The sequence below is a fragment of the Marmota marmota genome, unplaced genomic scaffold (genome assembly GCF_001458135.2).
Source record: "Marmota marmota marmota unplaced genomic scaffold, marMar, whole genome shotgun sequence".
In the NCBI taxonomy this organism is placed as follows: domain Eukaryota; kingdom Metazoa; phylum Chordata; class Mammalia; order Rodentia; family Sciuridae; genus Marmota; species Marmota marmota.
This window is the reverse complement of record NW_026000249.1, coordinates 32,924,205-32,941,511: the sequence shown is the minus strand read 5'-3', so window position 1 is coordinate 32,941,511 and position 17,307 is coordinate 32,924,205. Positions and strand designations below refer to the sequence as shown.

The following is a 17,307-nucleotide window of genomic DNA, read 5'->3' as shown; positions in this document are numbered from 1 at the left end:
TTTCATCTTGCCAAACTGTAAGTGTATACTTGGAACAACTCCCCCCTTCCCTCTTCGAATTACAGTCCCTTGGATTGTCCCTTCTGGGGACAGATGAAAGCATGTGCTCAAGTACTTGCTGGAGAGGAAGATAAAAGGTGGCCTTTTCTTCTAAAGTTGTCTGGGCTTTATTAGAATGTCTGGAGGGGCAAGATAAGGGGATAGGGGCAGGGCGGGAGTGGGGTTTTTGTAGCCTGGAAAAGATGGATGACCTATGAGATCATTAGGGTTAGTAATGGGGTTTCCCACTGGACTCTGGATTTTTCTCTCAGATCATCTTCTATATGGCTTCTAGCCCTAACTCAGAGTTGAAGCAGCCCAGCTCCAGCAAAACCACAGCACCAATATGCTCTGTGGTCTGGCTGTAGTCTAAGAAGTCTTTTCCAGAAAACCTAGAGAGAAAGGTATGAATTGAAATAATAAGTGGTGGGGAAGAATTGGATTCATTGAGTGTTACTTTCACTTTTTTCTTAACTTTGTTGCTTCCTCTGAGCAAAATGATGGGTTTCCTGTTCTCACAACTGCCTCTGTTTCAGCAGTTGCCTGTCTTTGGCAGGTTCAAGCTGTGAGAATAAGCATTTTCACCCTCTCTCTTGCTTTTATGATTCTGGGATAAGTATGAATAGCCACAGGTGGTACGAGTCCCTCTTTTTGTGCATTGCAGGTTGACAGGACCTCTCTATGATCTGAGATTGCATATCTTGTTTCCATTTTCATGCTGAAAATGCCTCTCCCCCACCTGGGCTCAAGAGCTGGAGCAAGGAGATGCCTGGCCTTTCTCTGCTGTTTGTTTGATGTTCTAGGAGGGCCAGGCAGGGTGCTACTGGGTGGATGAGGGGAGGGGAAGAGCTTCAAGAAGTGCCAGAGCTGACAGACAACACCTAACAAGGGATCTGGGGAAATACTTGCATGTTGTGGACAATGGCTTCCTAGTGACCCCAGATCCTTGAATGCTTCAGTTATGGGGCTGAGAATGGTATACAGTCAAACCAGATACACCATTCTGTGGCAGTGACAGGTGGTTTGGTCCTGCCTCTCTTGACAGAGTGCTGCAGAGCACACTGGAGTCCTGCCAATTGACAGGATAGTCAGCTGGTTCTCAGGTGGGAGTCAGGTGCAAGCCATGACGGATCTTACCCCCCAACATGAGGGATCCTTTTAGAAGGCAGGTGTAAGCCAAAAACTTCTATTTGGTAGTGCCAATCAGATGGCCAGAATAATATTTGTTTGTGGTCTCTTGAGCATACTAGGCAAGCACTATACCACTGAGCCACATCTCTAGCCCTTTCTTTAAAATTTTATTTTTGGACAGGCTCTTGTTAAACTGTTAAGGCTGACGGCAAAGTTGGGATCCTCCTGCATCAGCCTCCCATGTAGCTAGGATTTGAGGTGTGATCATTGCACCTGACTCCAGAGAAATATCTGTGCAAATGACTTTAAAAATTAAGTTTACACACATTTTTTCTCAAGATTTAATGAAAATCTTCAAGTCTATGGCAAAGTTGAAAGAATTTTGCAATGAATACAAATATGCCTACCACTTAGATGACTGGTATTTTAATATACTTTTATTCAGCAAAAGTCTAAATACCTAGTTACCCATTTAGCCACCCCTTAAAGTATCTTATTTTTTATTTATTTTTTGTTACAGATGGACACAATACCTTTATTTTATTTATTTTTATGTGGTGCTGAGGATCAATCCCAGAGCTCACACATGCTAGGTATGCACTCTACCACTGAGCTACAACCCCAGCCCCATCAGATCTTATTTTTTGGTGCATTAAAAAAACACACTTTACCTGGCTGGGGTGTAGCTAAGTGGTAGAGTGTGTGATTAGCATGCTTAAGGACCTGTGTTCAATTGTCAGCACCAAAAAATAAAAATAAATTTCTTTCCCTGAATGTTTCTGTATTGTAAATTATTTTTTATTTTTAGTTGAAGTTGGACATAATACCATTTATATATTTATATGGGGTGCTGAACCATGTGCCTTGAGCCACAACCCAGCCTTGTATTGTAAATTATTTTATCTTGCAAAGTAAAATTTACATACAGTGGATACATAAATTGTGAGTGAGCTCCATTAAGATTATGTCTTTGGAATTCTATGTTATATTTCTGTCAGATTTTATAAAAATCAAACTTTTTTTTAAACAAAACCAAGCTGTTTTTTTTCTTTTTTTCTTTTTGCAGTGCAAGGAATTGAACCTAGGCCTTGCACGTGCTAATTACAGAATTTCTAGAAATTATTTCAGAATTAACGTTTAGTAAGGTAGTTGGAATGATAGACCAGAGATTATGTTCTAAAATGTGGTTCATTCTCATATCTTCCTGGTCTTAGTCTTGGTGTGCTCTCTCCTACCTCTTCTGCCCACACAGGAGGGGGAGAAATCTAGCCATTAATTGGTGAAGGTTTATTCTAGGATCCATCTGTGAAGGACTAGCTAAAAAGGGACTTCTAGTTTTTGCCATTTGCATGTTGGCAACCAGTTTCTTCCATTATTTTCTTTTTTCCCTTGGAGGTGCTGGGGATTGAGTCTGGCCTCCTACATGGTAGGCAGGGACTCTACCTCTGAGCCAGACCTCCAGCCCCTAGTCTTTTCTTAAGAAATTCAAGGAGAAACAGAAATATTGTTATATAATATTCAATAACAAGCAACAGTCCTCTAATTCAATATAGCCATTCTATAAAACCAGATAGACCATTCTGTGGCAATTCATGATGGTATGTGTCTACATGTACACATGGAATTAAATAGTCTATGAAATATCAGATTGCTTTAATATTAAGTAAACCATATGTAATCATTAGGAAAATGGTGAAACATTAGGAAAAATGTTAATTTTTATTTATTCCTGGTTCCTCAGGAATCTTTACTTGAATTTGTTTGTTATAATTGTTGCTGTACCATTATACCAGGCTACTTGAATAATGGAAAAAGAACCCAAGACAGGAAGGATGTGGTGGCACATGCCTGTGATCCCAGCTTAGCTCAGTGAGCTAAGGCAGGAGGATTGCAAGTTCAAAGTCAGCCTCAGCAAGGGTGAGGCACTGAGCAACTCAGTGAGACCCTGTCTCTAAATAGGGCTAAGGATGTGGCACCGTGGTTGAGTGCCCCTGAGTTCAATCCCTGGTATCCCCCTGGCTCTGCAAAAAGAAAAAAGAAAAAAACAAGATGAGAGGAGAAGGATTTGTTCTGGGTCTGGCTTTAAGGAAGTGGCAAAGTGAGAGATTTGGCTTTGCAGATAATTTAGTGCATGCATACAAATGCCAGGTACTGAGTAAAACAGCTAACCTCAAGGATGGTATCTCCAGGAAGAGCAGTTTATTTGTGAGAGAAGATGTGGGTACATGATGATTAGGAAGGATGAGGATTTCAGTGCAGCTTGAGTCCACAGAACAGGGAGTAAGTGGCAGTGGTTAGGGGTGGAGGGGTGGTAGCTGTAAACGGACGGACAGAGGGTAAGGGGAACTTTCAGATGTCCTGTGGATTGTTTACATCAAAGATGCCTTTTCTTTCAGTCCAGCAAGTGGGTTATTTGGGTAAGTCTTAACAAAGGATAAGTTGGAGCTGATTTTGTAGGGCCTCACTAACATAATTTTGAAAGCCAACATTTTGGCCAGAAGATAGGATGATTCCCAGGTACTCATTATTTGAATAAAGAGATAAAAATTTGAGTATGTGAGCTATATCTAAGTTTAAAAGAACCAAAGAACAAACAAAACACTTGCAATCAACTTTTTAATCCAAAGGTAACTCCCTAAAAACCCAGGTGTCCCCTTTTCATGGCAAGCAATGAAGAATCCTACCCGTTTTATTATTAATGGGATTAGAGTCACTGTTTAGACCATAAACAAAGAAAAGCCCAGCAGCATTTCTTGGGTATAGTTACTCATCTTCTCAAATGTTGCAAAATACCAAAGGAAAGGAAAACCAGAAAGGGAGGGGGATGGTTTTTTTAAAAAAATGATGACTAACCAACTTGTGCTGACTAATATCAGTGAACTCATGATGAGTAACAATAGTGAATTTAGAAGGGATATAAGTAGAAGGGGAGCTATTTAAAGGTTTCTTTAGTACAAAAGGCAGCTGAGTTGTTGGTCATAAGTAAGGATTTCCTGCGGGAGTTTCAGAAGCAATTCCAATCACTTCTGTAAAGTTCTGTCTCCTTTAGAATTCTTATGAATGTGGCTCCATGCTTTCATCTTTATTGTAAATATTTTTGAGTGTTAATTTCTCTGAAATTCCTTTTCCCTAGCTCAGTATGAGTCTAGGCTAGTTAAGGGGATTTAATATCTTTTCCTGGCATTGCGTCTATTTCATTTATCTGATTTTTATTGATAATGATTATTAACTGGTCTCTTCTTCCCATTGGACTTGTACTCCTAAGGACACTGCAATATTGTAATACTGGCACCCATGTAACCCAGTGCTTGGCATGTATGTAGCAGGAACTTAAAAATTGGTTCCAAGAAAAAAGATCATGAGTCATACATTAAAAATTGATTTATCTAGCTGTGTAGTGAAGATTATAATGTCATTTATGATTTTTTCATAAAAAGTAGTAAAACTAGTTTACTAGGACATGACTAGAAGTTCAAATATTTAATAAAGTCTTAATTGAGTTTTTTAGTTGTTACTGGACACAATATCTTTATTTATTTATTTTTATGTGGTGCTGAGGATCAAATCCAGGGCCTCGCAGGTGTTAGGTGAGCACTCTACCACTGAGCCACAATCTGAGCCCCCGCTTATTTAGGATTTTTAGGAACTTGAATCATTGTTGAATGTTTTTCTTTACAGATATGTATGCATTTCCATAATTGGAAAACAATTCCAAGACACATTTATTTGAATAAGACTTGATAAATTATTTTCCCTTTTAAATGTGATAAATACGAAAATCTCACAGTATATGATCTTGAATGTCATAAATATGGAAGACAAAACCTTAGGTTCTTTTGGTGAAGGTATTATCTGAAGGTCTTGAACAGAATAAATATTTTTGAATGAAATATTTATTTAAATAAATTTGAGGCCATAGGAAACTTTATAAACACTTTGGGTTTCTATGGAACTCACCTTTTTGTTTAAGTATCTGTTTCTATTGATGTCTTTGTATATCAGTGATATTAAACTTATTTTGTATTGTGTTTTTAAAAGATTGATTACTCAAATTTTCATTTTATATTTAATTCATCTTTTGTAGTGTTGGGGACCACACATTTGCTTATTGGCTTATTTATAACATTTTTGAAGCACAGAAGTTTGGTAGTTTTACTTAGTCAAATATAATCAATCATTTTTCATGTAATGCTCTTTTTATTTACTCTTAAATTTTATTTTTTAATAAGTTATATGATAGCAGAATGCAATTCAATTTATTTCACACAAATAGAGAACATTTTTCATTCATGTAATGCTCTTAACCTCTGTTCCAGAAATTAGAAAAAAAAATAAAGTTTATAAAAAAATGTAATGGTTTAGAACAAATAAATTTAAATTCCTATCAAAGCACATATGATGAATTTCCCTCAGTTTAATTTCAGTTTCAATGTTATAAGATGTATCTTGTTTTTAAAGTTGGAGGTAATATAAGTACTTTTGTCTTAAATTTAACAGACACATTGTTCAGAATTAGAGGTGCTGAGGGCAGATCCACTTGATACAGTTCTATTAAAATCACTGGTAAATTTAGATGAACTTTAGAACTCCGTATAAACCATACTGTGGAGTGTGGTGTTATATTTGGAAAAGATTTATCGAAGAACATTGCTTTCACAATTAGAGCAAGTTATTTTTTTAAAAATCCAGTTTGAGTGTTGTTTTCTACTCTTCAGAGGTTTTGTTGGTAATATGATAATGTAAAATGAATCAGAGAGAGGGATTTATTCAGGCATTTGGTTTAAGAATTGCCTCAGGCCCTTACACAACAGCTCCTTCCAAAATGAGGGTATCTCCTGTTTTTATTTCTTCCATTTTTGGCTAGGTCCAGATAATTCTAAATATTTTCATATGCAGAATCACTATTTCCAGTTCCTTCTTCAGTACTATCCGTGCTTATTCTGTAAAAATCAGAAATTGAATATTTTCTAATCTGATTTTAACTTAGAACTTTGGAATATTTTCTTTTTGACATATAAACAGTTTAAATGGTTTCTTTTTTGTTTGTTTGTTTCTATTTCATTTACCTTTCGTGGTGTTGGGGATGGATTCCAGGGCCTAGAACTTGCATGCTAGGCAAATTCTCTACAACTCAGCTACATCCCCAGGCCTGTTGTTATTTTTACTTCACATTAGCAGTATTTGGAGTATCTTTCCTAAAATGAAACTTCAGCATTGAATGTAACTTGGAATAATGTGTTTAGTTTTAGTCCTCTTAGGGATTGAAACTAGTGACAGTCTGCCTCTGACATATCCTCAATCCTTTTATTAAAACAAATTATTTCGAGACAGGGTCTTGCTAAGTTGCTGAGGCTGGCCTCAAAATTGTGGTCCTCCTGTCTCATCCTCCTGATTTGTTGGGATCATAGACATATTGAATTCCTATAATTTATTAGTAGTTTTTGTTCATTTTTAATAGAGAGTAGTGGTGAACTGAAGAGCATAGATGTTTTATTAGAAGGTCATTGGCCAGGAAATGCTATAGATAAATGTGGTTGGAATATAGAAGCCAAATAAATGGTAGACTCTGATTTATTTGTCATTTACTTTTATGGTAGTAGGTATTGAACCTCATGCATGCCAAACAAGTGCTGTACCCTGAGTTGCATCAAAGCCTTTTTAATTTTTTTGAGCCAGGGTCTCACTAAATTGCTGATGTTGGTCTTGAATATGGAATCCTCCTGCCTTAGCCTCCCAAGTCACTGGGATTACAGGATTACACCATGCCTGGCTAGTTATTTGGTTTTAACTTAAAAAGAACCTAGGGTTTTATTTCTGACATTCAAAAAGGAATCTACATACTATTGTTGAATAGCCAACCCTGTATTTGAACAGTAGAGATTCTTGGGTGTCCAGCATCATCAGAGTGGTAAAAGCAAAATGGAAAGCATTCCTTATCCAAGAGTTTTCTCTCTGGATTATTTTTAGTTTTCAAGTGTGTAGGAAGATGCAAAGGTTTCATATGAGGGAGAATGAGTTTCTTCAGACTGGAGAGAGAAAGGTAGCACAGAGCGAAGGGTTAATATTGAATGATTGAATTAATAAATCTTAATATTCTGGAATGACAATGAAGCTTAGCTCCTAAACGAAGCTAGTTCAAGAAAGTAATGCAAGAACTATTTTATATGGCGAGAGTAAAATCACAGAATGTAGTAGATAAAGAAATGGTACTCACTGGATCTATAAAATAAACTAAAAAAAATTATGTGATGGTTGATAAATAGTCAAGAGGTTTCTGTGGTCATCAAAGAAAACAGAGTGCCATCTAGTGGAATCACTTCACTAATAATGTAGTAAACTGTAGAAATAATTTAGGTTCTCAACCCAATGCAAAACAATTGATTTTCTTTCTCAAGTAATGTATATCTTTTAAAACTTTATTTTAAATTGATCTTCCATTTGTAGAAGAGTTACAAAAATAGAGGTTTTCCATATACTATCTTTGCCTAGCTTCCTCTCTTACCCCGTGGTATATTTATCAAGACCAGGAAATTAACACTGGTACAAAACTATTAATTAACCTCCAGACTTTATTTGTATTTCACCAGTTTTTCCACTTAGGTCCCTTTTCTGATCCAGGATCCTATTCAGTATCCCATAGTGTTTTTGATCATGTCATCTTTGGCTTTAAATTGGTCTTCTTAAAGAGTGTTTACTAAGAATTATTATCTAAGGATTGCGACTCTTGTAAAATATATTTGAAAATACAGGAGACTTCAAAAATTAAAGGCAGTTAGTTACATAACAAGAAATTTATTTATTTTTTGGTAATGGGAATTGGACCCGGGGCACTACCACTGAGCTATATCCCCATCCCCACTCCCATTTTTTTTTTTTTTTGAAACAGGGTAGGTCCTCATAAAATTGCTGAGGCTGGGTTCCAACTTTCAATCCTCTTTTCCCAGCCTCCCAATTTGCTGGCATTCCAGGCATGTACCACCAGGCCTGGCTTGAAAATAAAAATTTTTATCTTGAAATATTTATTCCATTTTTCACATGCACACATACCCCATCTTTTAATATAGCTATTTTATATTTGCAAAGTACTTTGTAAGTTTTACTTGTTCTGAAAAGAGGCAAGAATGAATCTGGGACAGTTTTCTCTTGTTACCTAAAAAATGAATTGATGTTTTACCTGTTGGATAGTAGTCTCATGCACACTTGGCACACAGAAAAAAAGGATAGCAAATTACAAAGCAGTTCAAGAGGAAACCTCATTTTGCCAACACTTTTAATTAACTGAATTTTTAAAATTTTTTATTGGTGCAATATAGTTAAGCATTAGTGGGGTTTGTTGTTATGCATTCATACATTCACAAAACGTAATTTGGTCATTTTCATTCCCTAGTACCTCCCTTTCTCCTCCCCTCCCTTCTAGTAACTGAATTTAAAAATGAATGATAAAGGGCAGTAGTTGTAGCTTAGCCTCAGAGCCAGAGCACTTGCTTAGCATGTGTGAGGCACTAGGTTCGATCCTCAGCACCACATTATGTATAAAAGACTAATTACTTTAAAAATATGAATGACAAATGTAGAATGGTACTGCCTAATAAATCAAACATTTTCTTCTTTAAAAGTCAGTGTCTTTGCCCAGTATAGTGGTGCATGCCTATGATCCTAGTGACTCCAGAGGTTGAGGCAAAGGGATTACAAGTTTGAGACCAGCCTCTGCAATTTCATCCCTACCCATCCTTTGCAATGTTAGTTTCTTAAATACCAGTGAATGCTTTAAAAAATATTTGCCAAATTTAATAATCACATGTAATTATGTAGCTTTTGGGGTAGATTTTAGTACAGGGAAACCAACATAAACTTGACCACTGAGCCACATAGCCCTTTTTTATTTTTTTTAATATACACATATTTTTAGTTGTAGTTGGACACAATACCTTTTTTAAAATTTGTTTTTATGTGGTGCTGAAGATCAAACCCAGTGCCTTGCACGTGCTAGGTGAGCACTCTACTGCTGAGCCACATTACCAACTTTTTTTTGTAGAGAGGGGTCTCACTGAGTTGCGGAGAGCCTCACTAAATTGCTGAGGCTGGCTTTGAACTTGCAATCCTCCTCCCTCATCCTCCTGAGCCATTGGGATTATAGACATGCACTACTGGACCTGGCTATTTAATCTAGTTTTCTAATTAATAATTTAAACCATCAATTCTAAGTGTCCTAAACTTTTTGCTGCCTTGTGTATTGAAACAAATATTTTGATTACCAGTTATTAAACAACTTCCTGGTTTTGTTGTCCCAGGTAACATTCTATATTTGAGAAATTCGAATAACAAATTAGGGCAACACAGCTTGAAGCTCATTTTAGTAGTTCATGGATTCATTCCCCAGAATATTGCTTTTTGCCCTATGTACGTCTCTTGAATAATGGCCACAGTGAACTCTGGTGTACCTGAAATCAGCGGAAAGGCCTGGAATTTCCAGAGGATATAATGTTTTCCTGTATCGCTGCTCCACACCCACCTTTCCCAAATTGACTTCCATCAACTCAGTGATGCTGTATGAAATGAAATTGCTTCCCAGATAAAAGAGAAACAACTTGGGAAAGGGCCTTGGCCAGCATTGACCACTTTTTTAGAAAACTTGATACAAGGTTGATGTTGGCATTAGGGAAGGATGGATGTGCCATGACTTCAAAGTGCTAAGAGTCCTTTGAGGTATGGTCAGTTCATGAAGTGGCCATACTGTAGGGGCCTTTCAGTCCATCTTAATTTAGGTCTTTGCCTATATGCATAGGTAAAGTTATTTGAAAGTCAAAACAGATGCAAAATAATAGAGAAATTAATGTTTCTAGTTTCTCATTTACTATTAGGCTCCCTTTTATTTCATTGGCCTAACTGGGCCACAGAGCACTTTGTTTCTTCCCACCTGGTGCCTTCTTTGCTGACAGAAAGAGATTCATGTGTAATATTAGTTAAATAATTGTGACTGCCAGCTATTATTTCTTTCAGGTAAAATACTTGAAACTTAAATGGAGCCTTGGGGATGTAATAACTGAAGACCAAGGGTTGATTATTGCAGGCTTTTGCACAAGTGAGCATTTTACTGCCATTCCCCACACCAGAACTGACCCTGCCAGTGTTTAATCACATGAGAAACACACCAAGTAAATCTTATATAAACTGCTAATTATAAATATGGCCTCCCTTGGAACACAGGAAGCAAGCATTTCTTGAAGCCTATGAATGAAAGAAGGCTTTCCAAATGAATCCATTCACACAATGTACTAGATCACATTACATCTTGTGAACTGAACTGTAAGAGTAATGTGAACACATTCCAAAGGAAATGGGAGAAATAAAGAATTTGCCTATTCAATCATATACTTCTAGAACTTATATATTTTTATTGCAGACTAGATTCTTAATAGATCACATTTGCGTTAATGTTTAGTTGGGTTGTGATCATTTTTCATAAACTTCCATTTTATTTTGACAACTAGAATTTATCATTAAGCATTTTCAATAATATTTTGGCTCCCTTTATACATTTCTCCTCTTTAAGTGGAAAATGTTTTATTAGTTCTTGCAGTTTTCTAGGATTAAAAATTGCTTTGTGCTTTTTAGGGTGATCTTTTGAAAATGTTGTAAGTCAGACATTTTATGCAGTGTTAAGGGCCTCAGAAATGAGTTGGAGTGAGAAAAGAGGGTTTGTGCTCCCACTAGAAATAGTTAGAGATGACGTTTTGCTTTGCAGATAGTTGGTATGTTAGTACAAATCCTCTGATTTCTAAAATTTTCTTTATCAACTCTCAACAGTGGTGCTTTGTTAAACTTTTGGTTACAGTAATAGTTCTCCAGTCTTTAAGGGATTTTTGTCACTGCAAACCAAAAGTGCTTTACATGGTTATGGGACAAGGTTGTTGTAACAAGTTAAACTGCTCTCCTGTATTGGTTGTTTGTAAATTAGTGGGTCTATTTGTGTACACTCCAGTCCCTTGTACTTAGAAAAGGTTAGGTGTTCTGTAGCAATGTGGGCTCCCAGAGCATGGAATATCATGTTAAGGGCTTATGGGAAGAATTTGTACAGTATTTAATAAGTACTGTTATTCTCTTAGAATTAATGTACTAAGGTTTTCTCTTAGTTAATGAAAAATATTTTTGTATTCTGCATACTCCATGCTTTTCAAATAGGCTGGTCTGTGCTGCACTTGGTTTTCATGACTTTTCCTCCATTATTACTTGAGAATGTTATAGACTGCATTGTTTGGTGTGTTAACTTAATTATAGCTTGCATATATCATAAAAATACATGTGATTCACATCAATACTAAATCAAAACACTGTTATGTCTCATTCTTTGTGTGCATCTTACACTCCTTGCTATGGGCTGAGCATGGCTTTCACCACCATCTGCAGTGTGAAGCAAGTAGACTTAATGCTATACTTAAGTGATTCTAACAACTATGGGCTTAGCAAGAGAGTTCCCCGGCTGTATCTTAAGATTAGCTTTGGGGACTATGAGAGTGTGGTTTGTAGCATCTGGGAAATGGAGTTACAGAAATGTGATTAAAGGAAAGGAGGGGTGCTACTGTGGTCAGCTGTTCTGTTTTGGCGTGAACAAGGTGTCTAGAAAATTTGCCTTCAAGTCTGTATTAACTCTTTGTTATTTTTAAACTTTATTCCCTCTAACCTTCTGAGAAGCACATATTCAAAGATAGGCATATTTGGTAATAAGCCTGGTGTAGGGGGAAGTAATAATGATTTTTTTTCAGAAATTATGTAAATTGTTTTACAGTTAGCTAGATCCATCCTTTCCTGCCTTTTTAAAAAACAGGTGGAGAAACTGAGTCCTGAAAGATTTTGATATCATTGAAGTTACACAAGGAACTAAATATAGACTGTGCATTTTAAAGGAGGACCAAATTGAGGAAGGCACCCTCTCAAAGAGCAATGCTTCTGTTCAGTTTTGTGAGTACTTTCTGATTATATCATTCATGGCTTTTTTTTTAATAGAAAAAATATTAAACTTGTATTGAAATACACGTGTTGGCTTTTAAGGTGGAGGCTTGTAGCAGCATTTTGATTTATCCATGTTGTGGATTCGGGCAGAGTAACCAGCCAATTTCAGATTTTTTTTTGGGGGGGGGAATTTAGTTATAAATTGGTTTGAACTTTCTATGAAATCACAACTTAGAACTGCTCTGAACTGCTTTTCATTGACTAGTTAATGACTAGTTAAATGAAGGATGCTTCTGTAAGGTAGACCTTGAGTTGTCCCAATTCTCTGATGCTTCATCCTTCCCTGGTGCTTCTAATGCTGGGGCTGTCTTTTAGCTGCCTGAGTCTTCACTGCTTTCTTTCTTCATGCCTCTCTGTCACCAACTACCTGGGCTCTTGGAGGGTTCATCCTCAGAGACATGTGAAAGACCCCACCAAGCAGCTCCTTTCTAACCCCTCACTCCTGGAAAGTCACAATCAACACATTACTTTGCTAGAAAGCTCCTCTTGGGCCTCTGATCTCAGGGTAGAAAATTCTTGCAATAATAAGCAAAGGACTTGTCTTTGTTTTTGAGAAGAAACCCAGCACCACGGATGATATAAATTTCTACTTGGTATCCAGGGTTTAGGCCAGAATATGGAGATTTTCACATCCTCTCACAAGGGTGTTTGATTGGGTGAACATCTGTTGTGTGCCAGGCTCTGCAACAGTATTACCACATTGCATTCATACCATAACACTGAGAGGAAGAGATGATTGGCCTTATTTTAGAAATGAGGCCATAGATACTTAAGAGAGGCATTCAAATTATTTGTCCAAGGTCACATAGCTAGTAAACAATGGAAGGCCTGCCTCCCCCTCACTTGTTTGATTTCACTGACCTATACCAAAGAAAAATATCTCAATGGATGTTGGATTTGATGCTTCCTTTCTAATTTGTGTGTATGGTTTTCTTTTGTTTTTCTTTGGGTGGTTCTGGGACTTGAACCCAGAGATGCTTTACCACTGTGCCACATTTTTTTTTTTTTTTTAATTCTGAGACAGGGTCTCACTAAGGTGGTGAGACTGGTTTGAACCTGTGAGCCTCCTGTTTCAGCCTCCTGAGCCCCTGGAATTTTAGATGTGCACCACCCTGTGTGGCTAAACATATGGAACACTTCATCCTTGCACAGGGGACTTGCTACTATTCTCTCTATTGTTCCAATTTTAGTATGTGCACTGCCGAAGCTAGTTCTATTTTCAAAAAAAAGATGCAGTCTTACTGTGTTGCCCAGGCTGGCCTGGAACTTCCAGACTGTACCTGCCAAGTCATTGGTACTGAGGTGTGCCACTCAGTTCAACCAGGCACATATTTTTAATTTTGCAGAATTTTTGTCTAATGAGACTGAATGTATATTAAGGAAAAAAAAAATTTTTTTGGAGGGGGGTTGTATTGTGTGCCAGACCCTATTCTAGGTGTTAGTGATATTATCAGTGAACATATATAGACATTTTTATCAAACTCTGAGTTAAAGCTCAAAGCTTCATATATACATATTTCATCATGTCTTTCATTCACTAGCAACACATTGAAACACAGAACCCAAGATTAATTGCTGTCATTTTTCCATTGACTCACAGAATTACTGAACTAGCAGGGTACTTCTGAGGTTACTTAGCCAGCTCCTGAGGCTCTGGGGGAAATGCCAACCTAAACCATTCTATTATTAATAATTTTTTTTGGGGGGGGTGTTCCATTAAGCCTTTGCAGTAGCCACTGCTTGCTTTGGATGCCTATAGCCTTTGTGATGATGATAAATTATTTCTGTCCTTAGAATTGGCTGGAGTATATGTCATTTTAAAACTGCATGCATGAAAAACATTTTAAAAATCTTTAATTCTATGCTTTTAAAGAAAATGATGGTGATGCTTGATGATTTCCCCTACTTTTCTGTCCCAAACCAAAAGGTTATTTGACCCCAGTTTGCAGTGTGTTTTATAGCTTCTGGGAACATCTTTTCTAATAGTTACCTTGTGCGTGACTGTGTTTTCTTCCAGAAAGCTCTATGCTTCATATGGAATTGCGTACTTGTTCACCTTTTGACCATTATGGTTAATAGAGCTTGACCTCTTGTTTTGATAGAATTATCAGTTGGGTGACTACAGAGTGGAATTTAGTTTTATTAAACCTTCCCTCGTGGGAATGTGACAACTCCAAAGCTTAATGAGTATCCACCCATACTTTAGGTTTCAGATTCCATGACATATTTATTCCTTGAAAATATAGGGGAACATCAGGGATACTCTAGTTTTCCATCTTGAGAATACCAGTGGGGGAGGAAACGTCTCCTAGAAGAATAACTTGTCAAACCTGGATACAAATTTCCTATCAGAATTGTTATTTATACCAGTTTCTCAGTTAAAACCAGAAGTGTTCTCAATGCATATATCCTCATGTTCTTTCTTTGTTATTATGGCATTGAAACATAGCATCCTAGATTTAGTAGAAATCTCCTGCTTTTTAGAGTATGTCATGGTGGTTGCTAGGACCCAGGGCTATCTGGGTCATGGTTGGCTTGAGTCTTCTCACAGTGGCTTCCTTATCTTGGTCCAACAAAGTACCTGTGGCTACAGTCATTACTTCTTTCAATGTCCAGTTTTTTGTCTAGCTCCTTAGATTACTAATGTAACATTCTCCTCCACTTGCCTATCTGGTTGTAGTTCAGATATAGGACAAAATCACTTTCTAGATTATGGTAATAACCAAAAGATTGCATGGTCCCTGATTTCTCAAAGGTCAGTTTTCCCACTGGGATCACTATGACTATGGTGAACTACCGGCACATTGCCTTGCATATGGTAGCTGTCTAATAAATGCTTGTTTTTATCTGTGGTGTAAAGTGAACTGTGCTGGGACCCTAGAACTTGGACCCAATCCCATTTTTGCTTCAACAAAGCATGTGCCTTAGGTCAGTCACTTCCTGTATGTGGACTACAGTCCCCTCAGCTGTGAAATAAGGACATGGGCAGGGAGATTTATGAGGTTGCTTTCAGCTTTATGAGTCTTAGTTTGTGACTGACTAAATAGGGGAAGAATTACGGCCAGTCAGTCAGATGCCACAACTTTGTTTCCAAACTCCAGCTGACTCCACAGAAGTGCCCTGCCTTGAGTTGGGAATGGCTGGCCAGTTGCTTTCCTGAGGATCCCATGCCAGAATCTCTAGTCATGTCCTTTGGGACATCTGAGGGCAGTGTTTTTTAAACTTATTCTGTAGCAATGGAATTCCCTTCAAAAGAATAAAGAATTCAAGCAGACTCTGATTTACATGTGAGTAGAAGTCATGTCAGCACTTAGCTTTTGCCAGGATGGTGCTGCATATAAGATGGAGGAATCCTGAAGGTAGAATCTCAGAAGGTGGTTCAGAAGGTAGTTGGAGTGGTGGAAGAGAGAGAAATCTTTGGCCTTCCCCCTCCTCAATACCCCTACCTTAGGTTGTACCTCTAGCCTCACATTTTTCAACTCACTTCACAGAACATTTCAAATCATCTGCCCTGACCAGATAATGGCAATTTTTTGATGCTGTGTTACCACACATGGCATCCTGTCTTTGAAACTGGGAATTTGAAATTTACTTCTCAGAATCTTCCCTTGAACCTACGAAAAGTGTCCCTTGCCCAATGTTCTGCTGCTAAGAAAGTTGGAAACCTCTAAGACATCTGAAATACCTCAGCTCAAAGGGTCTCTTCTTGAATCCAGGGATATCAAGTCAGAATCAAAGAGGAACTACTTATACCTCCAATTCCTGATAAAACTACAACCCACAACCCACCAAAACTCACCTAAGATGAAATTGATAACTGGAATAGTCCTGTTACCCTCAATAAAACTGGGTTCATAGTTAAAACCTCTTGAAAAAGGAAACTCCATAGATGGTTCCACTGGTAAGTACTAACATCTAAGAAAGAGTCGGCCCTTATTTTTTTATTGATGCCTGTAGGATTTGTAATGGTACTCCCCTTTTTATTCCTGCTATTAATAAATTGTATTTTCTGCCTTTTTAAAAAGGCAGTTCTAAATTCATTTAATGTATTCAGGGTGTGGTCCATCTTGATGATGTTTCATGTATACTTTAAAAGCTTTCATATTCTGATTTCGTTGGTTATAATGTCTTATAAATGTTAGATTCCATTTGTTGATGGTGTTTTTCCCCCCTGGGGCTTACTAGGGGCTTAACAGTTGTTGATACTTTCAAAGGATCAGTGTTTGGTTTCATTGATTCTTCTTTTCCCCTACTGCTTTTTTCTATCTACAATTTCATTGCTCTCTGTTCTTTCTCATTCCCTTCCTTCTTCCTTTGAGTGTGTTTTGTTCTTTGTTTTCAGGTGGAGGCTGGATCATTAATTGGAAATCTTTTGTTTCAAATATAAACACTTAGTGTTATCAGTTTTCTCATAGGCATCATTTTTGTAGGTGCATTATGTGCATTTTGATATGGCGCATTTTTATTATGTTCAACTCAAAATATTTTTATTACTTGAGGCTTCTCTTTGACCCATAGATTATTTAGAAGTGTATTATATAATTACAGTTATTTGGACATTTTCCTTTTGTCTTTCTGTTGATATGTGGTTTAATTTCATCATGACCAGAAAACATCCTTTGTGTTATACTGACTCTTCTAAATTCACTTAATGTATTCAGGGTATGGTCCATCTTGATATTTTTTTAAAAAAATATTTATTTTTTTTAGTTGTAGTTGGACACAATTCCTTTATTTTATTTGTTTACATTTTATCACTAAGAAGAATTTAACAATCTTATCACCCTGTAGGTCCTTTTGACCTCCTCTTTTTTTACAATTATTTTTTGTGTTACTTCTGTATACACCAAAACCCTCATAGATACAATTTTTGCTTTCAGTTAAGAGCTCAAGAGAATAGTTGTGCTCTATATAATATTTCAGTAATGATAGGCCACATGCATGATGATGGTTGCATGAGATTATATTGCCTAGTAACATGGTAGCCATCCCATGTTGGGAAGCATATTCTTAATGCCGTTTACATGATGATGAAATTATCTTAGACACATTGTAAGTGATATATGACTTGATAGATCTCTAAACCTAGATATATATCCTTTTTTTTTTTTTTTTTTTTTTTTTTTT

General features: G+C 37.0%; 1 long non-coding RNA gene and 1 pseudogene across 3 annotated transcripts in view; one reads left to right on the top strand and one right to left on the bottom strand.

Moving 5' to 3' along the window:
* LOC125614126 overlaps positions 1–17,307 on the top strand; it is a 78,793-nt gene that overhangs the window by 37,870 nt on the left and 23,616 nt on the right. For 2 of the 3 annotated variants that reach the window (XR_007344770.1, XR_007344769.1), the window contains exon 4: positions 11,996–12,129. The exons of the other annotated variant lie outside the window; for it this stretch is intronic. This is a non-coding gene — a long non-coding RNA (uncharacterized LOC125614126). The remainder of the gene's footprint in view (positions 1–11,995; positions 12,130–17,307) is intronic. 3 annotated transcript variants of the gene reach the window in all.
* On the bottom strand, positions 13,303–13,394 carry LOC125614172 (annotated as a pseudogene).